The 16,964-nt window shown below is 44.1% G+C and overlaps 1 protein-coding gene across 1 annotated transcript in view; it reads left to right on the top strand.

Moving 5' to 3' along the window:
• The window catches only part of CNTN1 (contactin 1), a 238,637-nt gene that overhangs the window by 67,882 nt on the left and 153,791 nt on the right, over nucleotides 1-16,964 (top strand). The window lies entirely within an intron of this gene.

Below are 16,964 nucleotides of genomic sequence, written 5' to 3'. Positions count from 1 at the left end.
TGGAAAGATGTCCATGGGAGGAGAGATTTTTCTGAAAAGATTGGAACTGCTGTATCATAGACACCATTTAATAAAATAGAATCAGTATTCCCCCATTGTACCATATGGTGGTATCTTGCTATGGATCTTGTATAACAAAGTGTGCTAATGTGGCATATGTGGACTTTAATTTAATTGTAAATAGTAAAACTGTACTTTAATTAGAATTGAACCCTTGCCAACTCTAGAGATCCTCATTTCTAACATCTCAAAATTAGGGGGTGTTTGAAACTGAAATTTTGGTTCATTCCTTAGTAGAGATAGCGGCCAATTACAAAGTTCAGATCCAGGTTTGAATTCTCACAATCAGCACCTATTCCAACCCCACAAAATACAAAGGACTTCAAGATAGGGAAATGCATATTTCAAACATTAATTCCACCTTAAACAAATGTCATTGTTATAATCAGTCTTGCAGAGCCAATGTAGTCAAAACTGTCTTTCAGGGGACATTCTGCTTATATATCGACCACATGATTTAACTTTTGGTGTCTAAAAAAGAATAAATAAGTTGTGTATCTTATAAAATGCTGGCTGAAACAGATTTTAAAAGTTCAGGTACCCTGTGCAAATAATATGGGAAGTTTGCTGCTCACATTGAGCCAGACTGTTAATCCCTTACTGCCATTGGCAAACTGTTACTCATGTGCAGTTCCTTTCAAGTTAATAGATCTGCTTGTGTGAGTAATGGCTCACCAATGGGAGTGAGAGGTTCTTGGTCTGGTCCAGTATTACCTCCCATACTGGTCATTCTCTTGGTTTTTTTCTCTTTTTCTATTATTTATGGAAGTAGATCATAAAGCACTGTTACTGAGTCACAAAAGCTGAACGGTATTGTGATGTTCAATCCATTGTTTCTAAGACAGTTCTTCCAGAAACAACGTCATAGCTTACAGTAGTGTAGTTTGGCCTAGTGATGGGAACACAAGTATATTTTGATTTCTCTAGGAATCATTGCAGTCAAAGTGTGTATTTTACCTTATTATAATTCATTGGAGAACAAATTAAATTCCAGTGAATGACAAGGCATTAAGAATATTTGAATGGAAAGTACTATACATTGCAGGGGTTTTTATATGACTTTTACTCAGTTCAGATGTGAGGAGTACTGTTGGGGCAGAGTAATTCATTCACTGGTTTCATTTAACCCTGGGCTTTTCATGCACAAAGGCTGTCAGCTCCAATCAGTAATGTTATCTATGCCATTTCACCCTAATCATGTCAACAGTTTGGTCAATGTGATTATGAACGCCTATAGTTAGGTTTTGAGTCATACTTAAATTGTGTGAGTGAACCACTGAAAAACTGTTCAGCTATTTTGTTTGAAAGGAACCCCTCGATGATTATGATGATGACGATGATTTATTTATTTAATATGTATATTGCAATAGTGCCCAGAGGCCATAAATCAGCATCAGAGCTCCAATGAGCCTGGTGTTCTAAAAACATACAAAAACAGTCCTTGCCCTGAATAGCGTGCAGTCTAAGAAGGCAAGTGACGTAGAAGGAGATGGGGAGAGTGATACAATAAAATGATATGCTATTTTAATATGCATGTATACATTTATCATTTTTCTATGAATAGATAAAATGAGTGTCATCCATCCTCATCTGCCCTTCCAATTATCCATCATTGGTTAGTTAACGTCATGTAAGCTAACATGAAATGGGAGAAGTGGGTCTTGAGGAGGGATCTGGAGCAGGAGCTGGTAGTGACCTTTCAGATCAGTTCAGATAGGTGTTCAATGCAACATGGAAGTAGATATAGAGATGGTGGTAAGAGCGGTTGACAAATGTGCCGATGAAGGTGGCATCATTGATAGGAAGGGAGGGTGTGGGAATGACACAATAAGAGACGACTGGATAAATCAGCAGGGGTAGAGTTGTGAAGGTCCATGGCAGTGAGGAAAACTGTCTTAAACTTGCTATAAAGGAAGAGAGAAGCTAGTGGAGGGTTTCAAAGAGAGGGGGATTATAATGTCAAAGAAGTGGGCAAGGAAGATGATCTTAGCAGATGTATTTTGAATAGACTGCTTGCTGATATGAGTATCAGGGAAGCCAGAAGATAGGCAGTTGCAGTATTTAAGATGAAATATGTTTGGATGAATTCTTTGCATATCTGGACAAAAATAGGACGGTGTGTCAGAAGCAGCGAAATTTGGACACAGATTGGATGTTCAGACTAAGGAAAAAGAGATATTGAAAATAATGTGGATGGGTGACGGAGAGGAGGATATTGTCAACAGTGACAGAGATTGTGAGGAGAGGAGAAGGTTTGGGAGGAAAGATCAAAAGTTCATTTTTGATAACAAGACAGGCTGTTAAATGGAGGGAGACAAATCAGGAACTCAGAGGCAGATTTGTGAGTCCTTAGCATAAATATGATAGTTGAGACTCTCTGCAAGTGGGGTGTAAAAGGAGAGAGAACCCTCTGGGACTCTCACAAAGGGAAGAGGGTAAAGGAGGGTCCACTGAAGAAACGAGGCATATTTGATAAGTTTTAGAAACATAGGGAAGGAAGAAAGGAAATGAGGAATAAACTGAAGAGGCAAGAGTGTTTCTTGACAATAAGGAGAGACAAGAGGATGTTGGTATTTTAAGGAGCGGAAGCCAAAAGTAAATGACTAAAAAGGGGCTAGATCAGGAGGCCGTAGGGTAGAGGCCATCCTTTTTGTGTATGCACAATGCGGCCAAGTCCATGATCAGAGCCCCTACATGCTACCACAATACAATTAATAAGGAACATTGATAATAATCTAACCATGTAATGTTTATAATTTTGGGATTACTGGCTCCCCATTCTTGAATGTGTTCCCTAGTCCCCAAGTCTGAGTTGGATGATTGCTTGTTAGCTGATTGATTATTTGGTAATGAAAATATTTTGTTAACAGACTGGGATACATCTTATTTGCCAGCTCTAGAACCAGATGTTGGTTACCACAGGAATTGTAAAGATATATGCCTTTGGATATATGCTATCTGTAAACCTGCATTAGTTGCTATTATATGAGAAGATTTGGTAGGGGAAATAGAAGTGGGTGGCAACCTATGCAGCAGTGACCATGAGATGGTCGAGTTCAGGATCCTGACAAAAGGAAAAAAGGAGAACAGCAGGATACGGACCATGGACTTCAGAAAAGCTGACTTTGACTCCCTCAAGGAGCTGATGGGCAGGATCCCCTGGGAGGCTAATATGAAGGGGAAAGGAATCCAAGAGAACTGGTTGTATTTTAAAGAAACCTTATTGAGGGCACAGGAACAAACCATCCCGATGTGCAGAAAGAATAGCAAATATGGTAGGCGTCCAGCTTGGCTTAACAAAGAAGTCTTTGGAGAACTTAAACACAAAAAAGAAGCTTACAAAAAGTGGAAGCTTGGTCAGATGACTAGGGAGGATTATAAAAATACTGCTTGAACATGCAGGAATGAAATCAGGAAGGCCAAAGCACAATTAGAGTTGCAGCTAGCAAGGGACGTGAAGGGGAACAAGAAGGGTTTCTACAGGTATGTGACCAACAAGAGAAAGATTAGGGAAAGTGTGGGCCCCTTACAGAATGGGGGAGGCAACCTAGTGACAGAGGATGTGGAGAAAGCTGAGGTACTCAATGCCTTTTTTGCCTCTGTCTTCACAGACGAGGTCAGCTCCCAGACTGCTGCATTGTGCGGCACAGTATGGGAAGGAGGCGAACATCCTGCAGTGCTGAAGGAACAGGTCCAAGACTATTTAGAAAGACTGGACATACACAAGTCCATGGGGCCAGATGCAATGTACCCGAGGGTGCTGAGGGAGTTGGCTGATGTGATTTCAGAGCCATTGGCTATTATCTTTGAAAACTCGTGGCAATTGGGGGAGGTCCCTGATGACTGGAAAAAAGCAAATATAGTGCCCATCTTTAAGAAAGGGAGGAAAGAGGAGCTGGGGAACTACAGACCGGTCAGCCTCACCTCAATCCCTGGAAAAACCATGGAGCAGGTCCTCAAGAAATCCATTTTAAGGCACTTGGAAGAGAGGAAGGTGAACAGGAACAGTCAATATGGATTCACCAAGGGCAAGTCATGCCTGACCAATCTGATTGCTTTCTATGAAGAGGTGACTGGCTCTATGGATGTGGGGAAAGCGGTGGACGTGATATACCTTGACTTTAGCAAAGCTTTTGATATGGTCTCTCACAGTATTCTTATCAGAAAGTTAAAAAAGTATGGGTTGGATGAATGGACTATAAAATGGATAGAGAACTGGCTAGAGAATAGGGTCCAACGAGTAGTGATCAATGGCTCCATGTCTAGCTGGAGCTGGTCACAATCGGAGTGCCCCAGGGGTCGGTTCTGGGGCCAGTTTTGTTCAACATCTTCATTAATGATCTGGAATATGGGGTAGATTGCACCATCAGCAAGTTTGCAGATAACACTAAGATGGGGGGAGTGGTAGATACCCTGGAAGGTAGGGATAGGATACAGAAGGACCTAAACAAACTGGAGGATTGGGCCAAAAGAAATCGGATGAGGTTCAACAAGGATAAGTGCAGAGTCCTGCACTTAGGACGGAAGAATCCGATGGACAACTACGGACTGGGGACCGACGAGCTAGGCAGCAGTTCTGCAGAAAAGGGCCTGGATAAAAAGTGGATAAAAAGCTGAATATGAGCCAGCAGTGTGTTCTGGTTGCCAAGAAGGCTAATGGCATATTGGGCTGCATTAGCAGGAGCATTGCCAGCAGATCGCGGGAAGTGATTATTCCCCTCTATTCGGCGTTGGTGAGGCCACATTTGGAGTATTGTGTCCAGTTTTCGGCCCCCCACTACAAAAAGGATGTGGAGAAGTTGGAGAGAGTCCAGCGGAGGGCAACAAAAATGATTAGGGGGCTGGAGCACAAGACGTATGAGGAGAGGCTGAGGGAACTAGGCTTGTTTAGCCTGCAGAAGAGAAGAATGAGGGGGGATTTGATAGAGTCCTTTAACTACCTGAAAGGGGGTTCCAGGGAGGATGGAGCTAGGCTGTTCTCAGTGGTGGCAGATGACAGAACAAGGAGCAACGGTCTCAAGCTGCGGGGGGGAGGTGTAGGTTGGACATTAGGAAAAGGTTTTTCACTAGGAGGGTGGTAAAGCACTGGAATGGGTTACCTAGGGAGGTGGTGGAATCTCCATCTTTAGAGGTTTTTAAGCTGTGGCTTGACAAAACCCTCGCTGGGATTATTTAACTGAGGTTAGTCCTGCTTTGAGCAGGGGGTTGGACTAGATGACCTCCTGAGGTCCCTTCCAACTCTGATTCTATGACCTATAGACTAATCAAGCTATTCCCCTCACCAGCTGAGAAGAGAGAGAAGCTATGGAGGTACTCAGATACTGCAGTGTTAACAGCCAGATGTGTAGTGGCTGGATGGGTAGTGGCTACCCTTACCAATGTTAAATGAATAGAAGGTAGATAAATATACAGAAAGCAAGGAACAGAGGGAGGAGATGGTCCTTAGCTTCCTTTTCCTTTTTTTCTAATGCAAATAATACATTGACTCTAGTGGGAGTTACAGGCATTTAAGATGTTCAACACCTCTCAGATTTTGGCCCTTAGGAAACATTTCAATGTGATCTATTATCAGTATACTCAGAGCATTTTCCTTAATTTTTGGGGATCAGATTAAGGACTGTATCCTTTAAGGTGTTGAGCAGCACACTCTGGTCTTGATCAAGCAAAACCCTTAATCATATGCTTAACTTTAAACACAACAGTAAGCCCCATGGATTTGGGACTGCTTACCTGCTTAAAAGTAAATGTGTTTAAGTTCTTTGTTGGATCAAGGACAAAGCGGTCAGTGCTTCACAGGTTAGAGCCTTAAAAGACCTCAAGCAAGTCAACTCGTTTTTAGTAATTAGTGGTACCTTCCTTCACAGTCCAACCATGCATTCTAATATGCACTATTTAAATACTTTCTTGGGAAATACTCCTCCCCCACGAGTAATATTTTTCTCAGTAAAGAGAGTATCATGCAGAGTTTGCTATTTATACTACTTCTGTGTATTCATCCTTGACAGCCTGTTTTGATTTTCCTCCAAAATGCATGATATTACCAATTTTAATTACACTCAAGGAAAGATTTCCCAGAGTTTCAGCTTTACAATGAAAAAAAATATTGTTGCTTATGTGCAAAAATACAGGGTTTATGCATCCTGAAAACCATTTAATCCCCTCCCCTGTATTCTGAAACTCTTCCAGGTGAATGGAAGTTTAGTCATTTGCTCCGGGCTCTGCTTTTGTTAGTATTGACTCCAATGAACCTTTAGTAAGGCCTAATCCTGCAAACACTTACACATGTGCTTAACCTTACTACTGTGAATAGATCTATTGAAATGAATGGGACTATTCACAATGGTAGAGTTAAGCAAGCACATAAGTATTTGCAGGATCAGGGCCTAACGATGCATGCATTGAAGTGTCTAAACAGATGGCCCTTACAGGGCCTGTGTGTATATAACCCCATATATTTTATTGAACAGATTGCCAACTTTTCACTACATTTCTGTAATATCTATTGCCTTTCCCTCCTTTCGTCTGTCTGTGCATACTAGCATAGCTTACATATTAACGTTCTTCCGTTTGATATATGCATGATGTTCTCTCTGATTAATGCACCTTTGGGTCAGAGCCTGATCTGAGACCTATTCCAAGAACCTGAGTGCGCTAGATGTTTGCTGGTTGTTTTTCTTCTTAAAATACAATGATGGCTCTGTTTTGTATGTTTTGATTTAAGAATGTAATAAGATTAAAAATGTGTTGGAATACAGAGAATATACCCACAAATAGACACCCACTGAAAATCATTCATTAAAAGAAAATTTGCATTCATTGGGATGAGGTTGTGTAATCTTCAATGCTGATTTCCTTGTAACCATCAAATTTGTTATCCGAATTACCAGATTCTAATATCCAGTGTGTTACATGAGTCATTGAAAAATCCATTGCAGAAAATAATCAGGAAATTATTTTCTAAGTTCCATATAAGTTGTTAATTTTTTCCCTGAAATCTGATATGGACACTTACTGTAAATTCCAAAAAAAGATGTAAAGTGTTACCAATGTGGTGGTGGTTCTTCTTCCTCATCATCTTCCTCATCATCATCATATATAGTTGAATGGAATAATCTAAGTTTGGGAGTAAACACCACTAACTGTACAGGAATTTCATATTTTTTATTTAAAAAATGTGAGTTCCATAAACTGACATAACTTGGAACCAGTCTTCCATGATGGATTGAAAGGACCTTCTGTAACCACTGCATGCAGTATGTAGCTTATATCTTCTTTACCTCAGCTTGTACAGAAAACATTTAAAAACCAAAAAACATTTTCATGTGAAATGCAGGAAGTGATGGCATGCCTGAAATCACATGGTCTCAGACTGGACTTTCATAAAAGATTTGAGAATAAATATTAACTAATAACAGGCCTTGGAAAAATCTTTGCCAGTAAAGTTATGAACAGGGCTAGGGCTAGTTATTAAGTTAATATTTATTCTCATTTTTTTTGTGAAATTCCAGTGTGAGATGATTAGATTTCAGGCATGTCATCATTTCCTGCATTGTTTTTTCTTCTGTACAAGTTGACTCACAGAAGAGCTAAAATTGTTGGATGACATCACTGAATGAGAATCAGGAAATCATTATAAATAGAGATGTGACACCCCTGACTAATAAAAGTCTCAAGCACAATTGACGATTATATGTTCAATTTTGGGGAAATAAAACACAACTAAAATTTCTATGCAGGGATTTGTGATTTCTCATGCCTTACTATGTATCAAACTGGATAACTGACTGACTGATTCAAATGTAAGAATGAGTAGAGTGAAGAGACAGTCATTAGCCTGCATAGGTAATTTACACATACAAATAGGACTGCAAGAATATAATTGATTCATTTCAGTTTTTCTATAAAATAACCTTCCAGATGAGATTTGAATAATCTCTTACGTATCTATCATAAGGTCCATAATAGTTATTACTTAGTACAAAAAAATAAACATATTTGAATCGCACAGATGGTTAAAAATTAAATCTAAAACGATTTATAATTAATAGTAGTTGAATCTAATGCATTGCATCTAAATATCTTCCAACTGTTGTGCAGTTCTTGAATTAAAACTGCTACAATACCTTTTTTGTGTGTATGTGCGTGCCTTTTATATACTGCATATGAGACTTTTGACAATGAGAAATTGAAATTAGTGTGAAATATTGCAAAATCTGCAGGAATTCATTGCACATTTCTCATTTCTTCAGCTGTACTTGAACTGGATACTGTATCTTAATACCAGATATACTAGGGCACAATATGCAAGTTCTGATCTCACTCTGGTGTAACTCCAGAAGTCGTTGGAGCTACCCCACAAAAACTTACATGAACAATTCCGGTTTTCTAACAGTCAGCATTGCTTCACCTTTGTAGTCAGTGTATCTCTTTATCACAAGAAAAATCCTGGTTTTTGTCCAATCTCCTACCCTCCACGCTACCAGGAGCTGGAAATGGTGCAGAGATATTGCAATTAAGCCTTGTTAAGGAAGGAACATGTCATGATACCCTGACCCATATAACAAAGCAAGAAATGTTGTTGATGAGCTATAAATGGACTTTCATCCAGCTCTCCAAGCCTACAGAAATGTTAACAAAGGATTGAATCAGGAGTGGGCTTTTCCTGAGGGCAAAGGGAGGAGTTTGGGAGATAGGGGATGCAAGATTGGGGGTGTATACAATAGTTTGGCATTAAGGAGATTTGTAAAGTGTAGTACATACGAGGAAAAGCTTTTTTTAATGAAAACTTAATTAGAGAGAAAATCTTGGTCCTGGAATTATTAATAATATTTGGAATTATTAAGATTAATATGGCAGACCATCAAACACTAATTTCACCATAAATTCATTTACTGTCAGCCCAGAAGCCAAATGGTATTTTATACAATTGCTCTAAACATACCTAACAGTGTAAAAAAAAAAAAAGCAGTTACTACACCCAATATGGTAACAAAATATTAGAAGCATGTGGTCACTAGACTTACAAACAGGTCAGACCGAGGAAAACCATTTCATTCTGGTGTGATCCAGCATGATTTATTCACTTCAACAAACAAATCATATCATAGCCAATTACTACTTTAGCTAAAGTCAATTTATGACTGTTCATACTTATTTCCAGTCTTAGTCCAGATAAGATTTATAACCTCCCTTTCTCCCGAAAAGCCTCTCCTAGTTTTTTCATTGGGTTCATATAGGTCTTACTTCTAATATAACTTGGATGTGTAGTGGAAAGGTCCATATTGGCTCCTTCTAAGACAGATTATTTTTGTCTTGTTTAATACTCTTGGCAGTCACCACTATCGATCAGAGGCCTTCTTTTTATAAAATTCCCCTTATCTCATTAGTTATTCTTTAAACCAGACATCCTCCCTATTTTATTCCTTCTGGACTTACAACTCATTATTTTCAAGGCTTCCTTTCACTTTTTAGTCAGGGCCTTTCTTTACAACATATGTTTCCTTAACCAAACTTAAATTAACACTCAGGCTTGGTCTACACTTACCTTGGTGATTCAGCGGCAGTCAACGGGAATTACACAAAGTATGCAAAGAACTTGCGTAACTCCCGTCGACTTCTGTGCTTCTCTTCTGTGCACCGTCTTCACTGCACTGCGCCGATGGGAACCGCGTTCCTGTCGACGCAACGCTACACCACTTGAGGAGGTGGTTTTAGTACGTCGACTTCTGGATCGACTGAGCGGGTTTTCACTGACCGCTCAGTTGATCCAGATAAGTCAATCTGACGGCGGCAACTTTACTGCTGTCAGTGTAGACATAGCCTCATTCTTTAATTTCATATTTATTCTACACTTGGTGATTCCAGAAATATGGAGAGGCCTCTAAATACATTGAATGTATGGTAGTTTAGTGCACATGGATTTTCAGCATCACTGTCTCTGACTGCCTTATTTGCTCTTCTGATTTTTTCTTTCTCTGATCTTACCAAAGCTATTTCCCCTTTCCTCACTTAAATTAAAAAACCTTACAGAGTGTATTCATATTTGATGCTGCACAGGCTCTCTCTTCAATTGCACGCAGACTCACTCCGTAGGTTCAGTTCTGACTAAATACTGCTTTATAAACAGATATAGAGAGTTTCAGAGATGGTCCAACCCCATCACATTGGTTACACAGAGAGACGACAATTTCTCACCCAAACGCTTTTCAAATTAAAGCTGTACCTTCCATGATTTAATACTTATATGCCTAGAAGCAGGACCCGTACTGACAGAAATTAATCCACAGACACATTATATCAAATGAATGGCCTATTGGGAAGAGTCACTGATAAATCATCTGAAAGGAAATGACATCCCCAAATGTGGTGCTGAAATCTGTGATAGATTTCCACCTCATAGCCATGGAAAAAGATGTTTAAATTCAGTATTGGTAATAGCACCCACTGGAGGATTTTTGCTTAGAGCTCTCTGGGGCTAAGGGAATGCATACACATGAGGCCATAGCTCTGCCTCACCCATGTCTCTCTCCACACCTTTTGAGGGCATCTGAAACCCCAGGGAGCAAATGACATGGGAAGGAGTCCAAGCACTCCAGGGAGTTCAGAGACTGCAGTTATGCCCTTCTGCACAGGAATGGAAGAATCCTCTCTCTGTGGCAGGCCTGTTATCTTTGTTCCATGACTGTACAGTGTCTAGTATAATGGCGCCCTGATTCTTGATTGGGTTTCTTAGGCACTGCTATACGGTAGAACCTCAGAATTACGAACACGTCAGGAATGGAGGTTGTTCATAACTCTGAAATGTTCTTCACTCTGAACAAAATGTTGGTTGTTCTTTCAGAAGTTTGCAGCTGAACATTGATGTAATACAGCTTTGAAACTTATTATGCAGAAGAAAAATGCTGCTTTCCCTTTATTTTTTAGTACTTTACATTTAACACAGTACTGCACTGTATTTGGTTTTTTTCCCCACTTTTTTGGGGGGGCTCTGCTGTTGCCTGATTTTATACTTCTGGTTCCAAATGAGGTGTGTAGCTGACTGGTTAGTTCGTAACTCTGAGGTTCTACTGTAATACAAATAAAAAAACAATAACTGGATTTCACAACAGTAGTAGAAGGGGCCTCTGCTGCCCTCTTCCTCATGGATTTCCATCAGATTAGGAGAGGTAGAAAATATGATGCCAATAGCCTCTCTTGTGCAGTTGCTAGTGGAGGTGGTGGGAATACCTCAGTATCAGTCACCTGCTTTTAGAGTTGCTGCCAATGATTGTAAGCAAGCCATTAGTCCATCCCCAACCCCCGATCCTGGGAGCACGACCGGAAGAATCCGAACCAGATTTTATTTTCAGTTACAGAAATGTAAATCCAAAATCTGTTAGTCAGCTGATTGGACTCTGCATTTACAACAGTATAAAAGGGAGCAGAATCTTTCCTTCTATCTAATATAACTCTGTCTTATCTCTCTAATCTTGCTGGGTTTTATGCTGTGTTCATCACCATGGACTGAGATACCATAGAGAGCTACTAGCCCTGATTATTAATTTAGAAGGGATCATTTAAAGGTTTTTTGTTTCATGGCTTTTGGCACAAAGAGTCTAAAACAATATAAAAAATGCTAGCAGTATCCAAAACCTGTAAGTGTGAATAGTAATGAGACAAAGGAAAACTTCAGATTAGAATTTAAAGGCTATTTAAAAAAAAAAATTCCCTGTGGGAAAACCAGTCTCATCAGTACATCCCACTGTGAAATATAAAAATTACAATGATAGTATTTTACAGCGTACTTCCATCTTTGCCCCCCTCCCTTCCCTTTTCTTCCACACACACACACACACACACCATACAGGCTGGCATAATTATAAATCATAGTTCTTCTTCGAGTGATTGCTCATGTCCATTCCACTGTGGATGTGTGCACGCCTCCATGCACAGTTCCTGGAACTTTTTTCCCCTTAGCAGATCTCATAGGGCCAGCTCTGGTGCCCCCTGGAGTCCCACGCACATGCAGCGGTATATGAGGCACTGCTGGCCCTATGCCCCCTGAGTTCCTTCTTTTCGCCCGTGATGGTTGCTGGAGCTAACCTTGCTCTCAGCAAGCTCTATTCTCCTTCTTTGAACTGTTCTTATTCTAAGTAGTTTAGTTAGTTTTAAGTAGTTGTTAAGTGTAGTAAGACTTAGAGGGATTCAAGCAGTGTGGCTCCTGTGGGAAGGCCTTCCTGCTCAGCGACCCCCATGATCGGTGCCTTAAGTGCTTGGAGGAAGAGCACAGAAAAGATAAGTGTAAAAGATAAGATCTGTAGGGCTTTTAAACCAAGGACTCAGAAGGACCGAGAGATCCAGTTAAAGGCCCTGCTGATGGAGGCAGTGCTCCGCCCGCCGTCCGAGCCGGCCCGCTCCACCTTGGCACCGAGCATGACCTCGGTGCAGAGTGCACTGCCGGCACCAGCCTCGACTTGGCACCGAGCAACATCACCAGTACCAAAGAGGAAGAAGCAGCATGCAGAGCATGGACACTCCCCTGCGCTGTCGGTATGGGCAGGGTCAAGTTTGGATATGCACCAGACCCAGCCCGTTGAGTCTTTTCCGGTGCCTGCATCTCCGGTCAGGGAGCCTCCCCGAACTCCTGGAAGTGGGAAAGTGCCCCTGCCGACGCTGTCGACACCCGTGGCTTTTCAGGTGGCAAGAGCCTTGTTGGCCATGCCTATGCCACCTCCACCCCCTCCTCCTCCGAGAGAGATGGGGCTGGTGTCACGGGGGAAACCCATGTTGGGTCCCCCTGAAGGGCGGTGGAGATGCCCGGTATGGGGAGGAAGATCTCCTGCCAGACGGCCACAGGGTAGAGCAAGGACGCTCCCCCAGCAGTCACTCCAGGTCAGCGTGGTCAAGCTGGCCTGCTTCGACTTATGACAAGGAGTCTACCTCCTGCAGCGCATGCCAGGCACCGGTCGAGGCAGCACTGGTCGAGGTCTGCAAGGTGGTGCTTGGACAGCTCCCGCTCCAAGTCCCCAGCATCGAGTACTTCGCCCACACTGAGGCGGCGCAGAATCCGGTCGCCATCAGAGGACCCGGCACCGTGCAGTCCATGACGCGGAACCCGGTCGCCGGAGTCCAGCTCGGAACCGTGGTGTTTGGAGTGACGCTGGTCTTGGTCATCTAAAGGCAAGTGGCACCGGAAGTCATCGGTACTGAGACGATGCTCCGATACCTCTAGCTCTTCGGAGTGCACCTCTGTTCATCGGCACCGCTCGCAGTGACGGAGGCGGTCCTCCAGGTTGGAGGAGTCGAGAGAACAGTCTCTGGCATGGAAGGGCACCCGGGACTAAGGACGTGCACAGCACTGCTTGTCCAGTGGTTCAGAGTCTCCCGGGGGGAAGTCGTTGGGAGAGCCAACACTTCCACAAAGTGTCACAGCCTGTGGTGCAGTCAGCAGGGTCAATGGCCGCAACAGTGGCCTTATTGGGCCCCATGGGATATCCAGATGGGGCCGGGACCCGAATCCATCCTGTCATCGGAGATGCAATCTGTACCTCCAGCACAGGAGAAGGCCCATAGACTCTGCTCCTTGGACGAGGAGTCGGACCCCAGGAGGGACCCTCTACGGGTGCAACCCTTCATCAGGAGGGGGAGCACCCACAGGACGTGCCTCAGCAGTCCTCTTCCTCCTCACTGGATGAGGCAGTCTCCTGGGACCACATGACGCCACTGGAGGATTTTAGGGTGCACCAGGAGCTGCTCAAAAGGGTGGCCTCCAACTTGGGGCTGGAGGTGAAGGAGTTAGAAGAGGCCAATGATACCCTCTTCAATGTGCTGGCGGCGGCTGCCCCAGCAAGAGTGGCCCTGCCAGTCCACGAAAGGGTCCTCAAAATCGTAAAGGCCCTGTAGCAAACCCCTTCCTCGGTCGCCCCTACATCAAAGGTGGCCGAGAAAAAGTATTATGTGCTGGCTGAAGGGTTTGAGTATCTGTTCACTCACCGTGCCCTGGGAACCCTGGTGGTAGACGTGGCCAACCAGAGGGACAGGCAAGGTCAGCCAGGGCCCACTCCCAAGAACAAAGACTGGTAGACCGCCCTCAACCTCAAGGACACATACTTTCATGTGTCTATCCTCCCCAGCCACAGGTGGCTCCCACTACCAATTTACTGCCCTACCCTTTGGCCTGTCTTCGGCTCCAAGAGTGTTCACCAAATGCATGGCAGTAGTGGCTGCCCACCTGAGATGAAAGGGTGTGCAAATTTTTCCCTACCTAGATGATTGGCTGATCAGTGGCAGGTCCAGGTCTCAAGTGCATGCGAGAGTGACCCTCATTAGTTCTACATGCAACGGGCTGGGACTGCTCATAAACAATCAGAAGTCCACACTAACCCCAGTGCAACTCATAGAATTCATTGGGGCCACCCTGGACACTTCCCAGGCCAGAGCCTTCCTGCCTCAATCACGTTTCGAGGTGATGGTCTGTATCATTTCCCAGCTGCACCGATGCCCCACAACAACAGCCAGGCACTGCCTACAGCTGTAAGGCCAAATGGCGGCCTGCACGTACGTAGTGAGACTAGCTTGCCTGAGGCTCAGACCGCTTCAGGCGTGGTTGGCCTCGGTATATGTGCTGAGCAGACACCCACTGGATCAGGTGGTCACAGTTTCCCCGCCCACCCTAACCTGCCTAAACTGGTGGCGGACTCTCAGGGCAGTGATGAAGGGCATTCCAGTAAGGGAACTGGTCCCGTTGGTCACTCTAATCTCCGACACCTTGGATGTGGGATGGGGAGCCCACATCAGCGCCAACCTAGGCAATCAGGGGCTCTGGTCAAGGGAGCAGAGGCACCTGCACATCAACAAGAATGAGCTAAGGGCTAATCACAGAGTGTTCCTCCGATTCCTGACAGGCAGAGTGGTGCAGGTGCTGACGGACAACGCTGCAGCTGTGTTTTACATAAACAGGCGGGGGGAGTGCGCTCCTCGCCTCTCTGCGAGGAAGCTACCCATCTGTGGGACTTTGCCGTGAGGCACGATTTCCACTTGACTGCCTCTCATCTCCCGGGAGTGAGGAACAACGAGGCAGATCGCCTCAGCAGGTTGTTTCTACCCCACCCAGCCTCTCGCCTATACAGGCGACCCTGGAGTACCTGCTCCAGCTAAAACTCCAGAGTCTGGTGCTGGCCTCGCTGAAGGTTCACCTGGCGGCCATTTCAGCCTTCCATCAGCCACTAGAGGGGAGATCCCTGTTCTCCCATCCCATGTCGGTCAGGCTCCTCAAGGGAATGGAGAGGCTTTATCTGCAGGTCCGTGAACCGGTGCCTCCCTTGGATCTCAACCTGGTCCTCTCGAGACTCACGGGGCCCCCCCTTTGAACCCATAGCTTCATGCCCTCTGCTCATGCTTTCATGGAAGGTAGCCTTCCTGGTGGCCATTACCTCAGCTAGGAGGGTCTCTGAGATTAGGGCCCTGACCTCGGAGCCCCCTTACACTGTATTCTATAAGGGTAAGATGGAGTTGACGCCGCACCCAATCTTCCTGCCCAAGGTGGTTTCCCAATTTCATTGTAACCAAGATATTTTTCTCCCCGTGTTTTTTCCCAAACCGCACATTCGGAGGAGGAGAGGAGATGGCATTTGCTGGACGTGAGACGAGTCCTGGTCTTCTACATCAAGCGTACAAATTCGCTCTGGAAATCAACGCAGCTCTTCATTGCAGTGGCTGACCAGATGAAAAGTTCACCTGTCTCCACCCAGCTCATTTCCTCCTGGATTACATCATGCATCAAGTCCTGCTACAAGCAGGCGAAGGTGCCTCTTCCGGGAACCATCACAGTGCACTCAACCAGAGCTCAAGCCTTGACTACAGCCTTCCTGGAGAGAGTGCCCCTGCAGGATATCTGCAAAGCTGGCACCTGGTTGTTAGTGCATACCTTCATGTCCCACGACGCCATCGTCCAGCAGGCGAGAAGGGACATGGGATTCGGCAGAGCAGTGCTCATGGCAGCTCACTGGTAACTCCTACCCACCTCCAAGGTATTGCTTGTTAGACACGTATAGTGGAATGGACATGAGCAATCAGTTGAAGAAGAAACCAAGGTTACTTACTAGTAAATGACGTTCTTCGAGATGTGTTGCTCATGTCCATTCCACAACCCCCCCCACCCCCCATCCGCGCGGCTGGCGTTGGCAGAAAGAAGGGACTGAGGGGGCATAGGGCCGGCAGCGCCTCCGATACTGCGGCATGTGCGCGGGACTCCAGGGGGCACCAGAGCCACCCTAGAGGATCTGCTACGGGGAAAAAAGTTCCGGGAACTGTGCACAGAGGCGTGCACACACCTATAGTGGAATGCACATGAGCAACACCTCTTGAAGAACATCAGTTCTGGTAGGTACATCAGTTACTGGTAGGTAACCTTGTTTTTTACTTCATGGCATTATCCTTAATCTGTGAATAAAATTGATTTTCAAAAATAAATTAGATACATGTAAGGATTAATTTAGTTGAAGATGAAATAAATTGGCTTGGCTGAGAGCAATTGGGTAGGATGGTGATGGAGCAGAGACTAAATTTTTGCTGTCCCTGTCATAGACAAAGGGAATGCAATTTACCTAGATTTCAGTAAAATATTTGCTGTGGTTCCACATGGGGAACAATTAGTTAAATTGGAAAAGATGGAAATTGAAAGGTGGCTAAGGAACTGGTTAAAGGGGAAACTACAGTGGGTCATACTGAATGGAACTGTCAGTCTGGAGGGAGGTTACTAGTGGAGTTCCACAGGGATAAGTCTTGGAATTAATCTTATTTAACCTTTTTATTACTGACCTTGGCACAAAAAGTGGGAGTGTGCTAATAAAGTTTGCGGATGACGCAAAGTTAGGAGGTATTACTAATACAGAGGACGACCAGAATATCATACAAGAAGATCTGGA

This window comes from Emydura macquarii, unplaced genomic scaffold (assembly GCF_026122565.2).
Source record: "Emydura macquarii macquarii isolate MOO-44397 ecotype Brisbane River unplaced genomic scaffold, CSIRO-AGI_Emac_v2 contig_2636, whole genome shotgun sequence".
Lineage (NCBI taxonomy): Eukaryota > Metazoa > Chordata > Testudines > Chelidae > Emydura > Emydura macquarii.
Note: the sequence above shows the minus strand (reverse complement) of the source record. Positions and strands in the feature narration are given on the sequence as shown.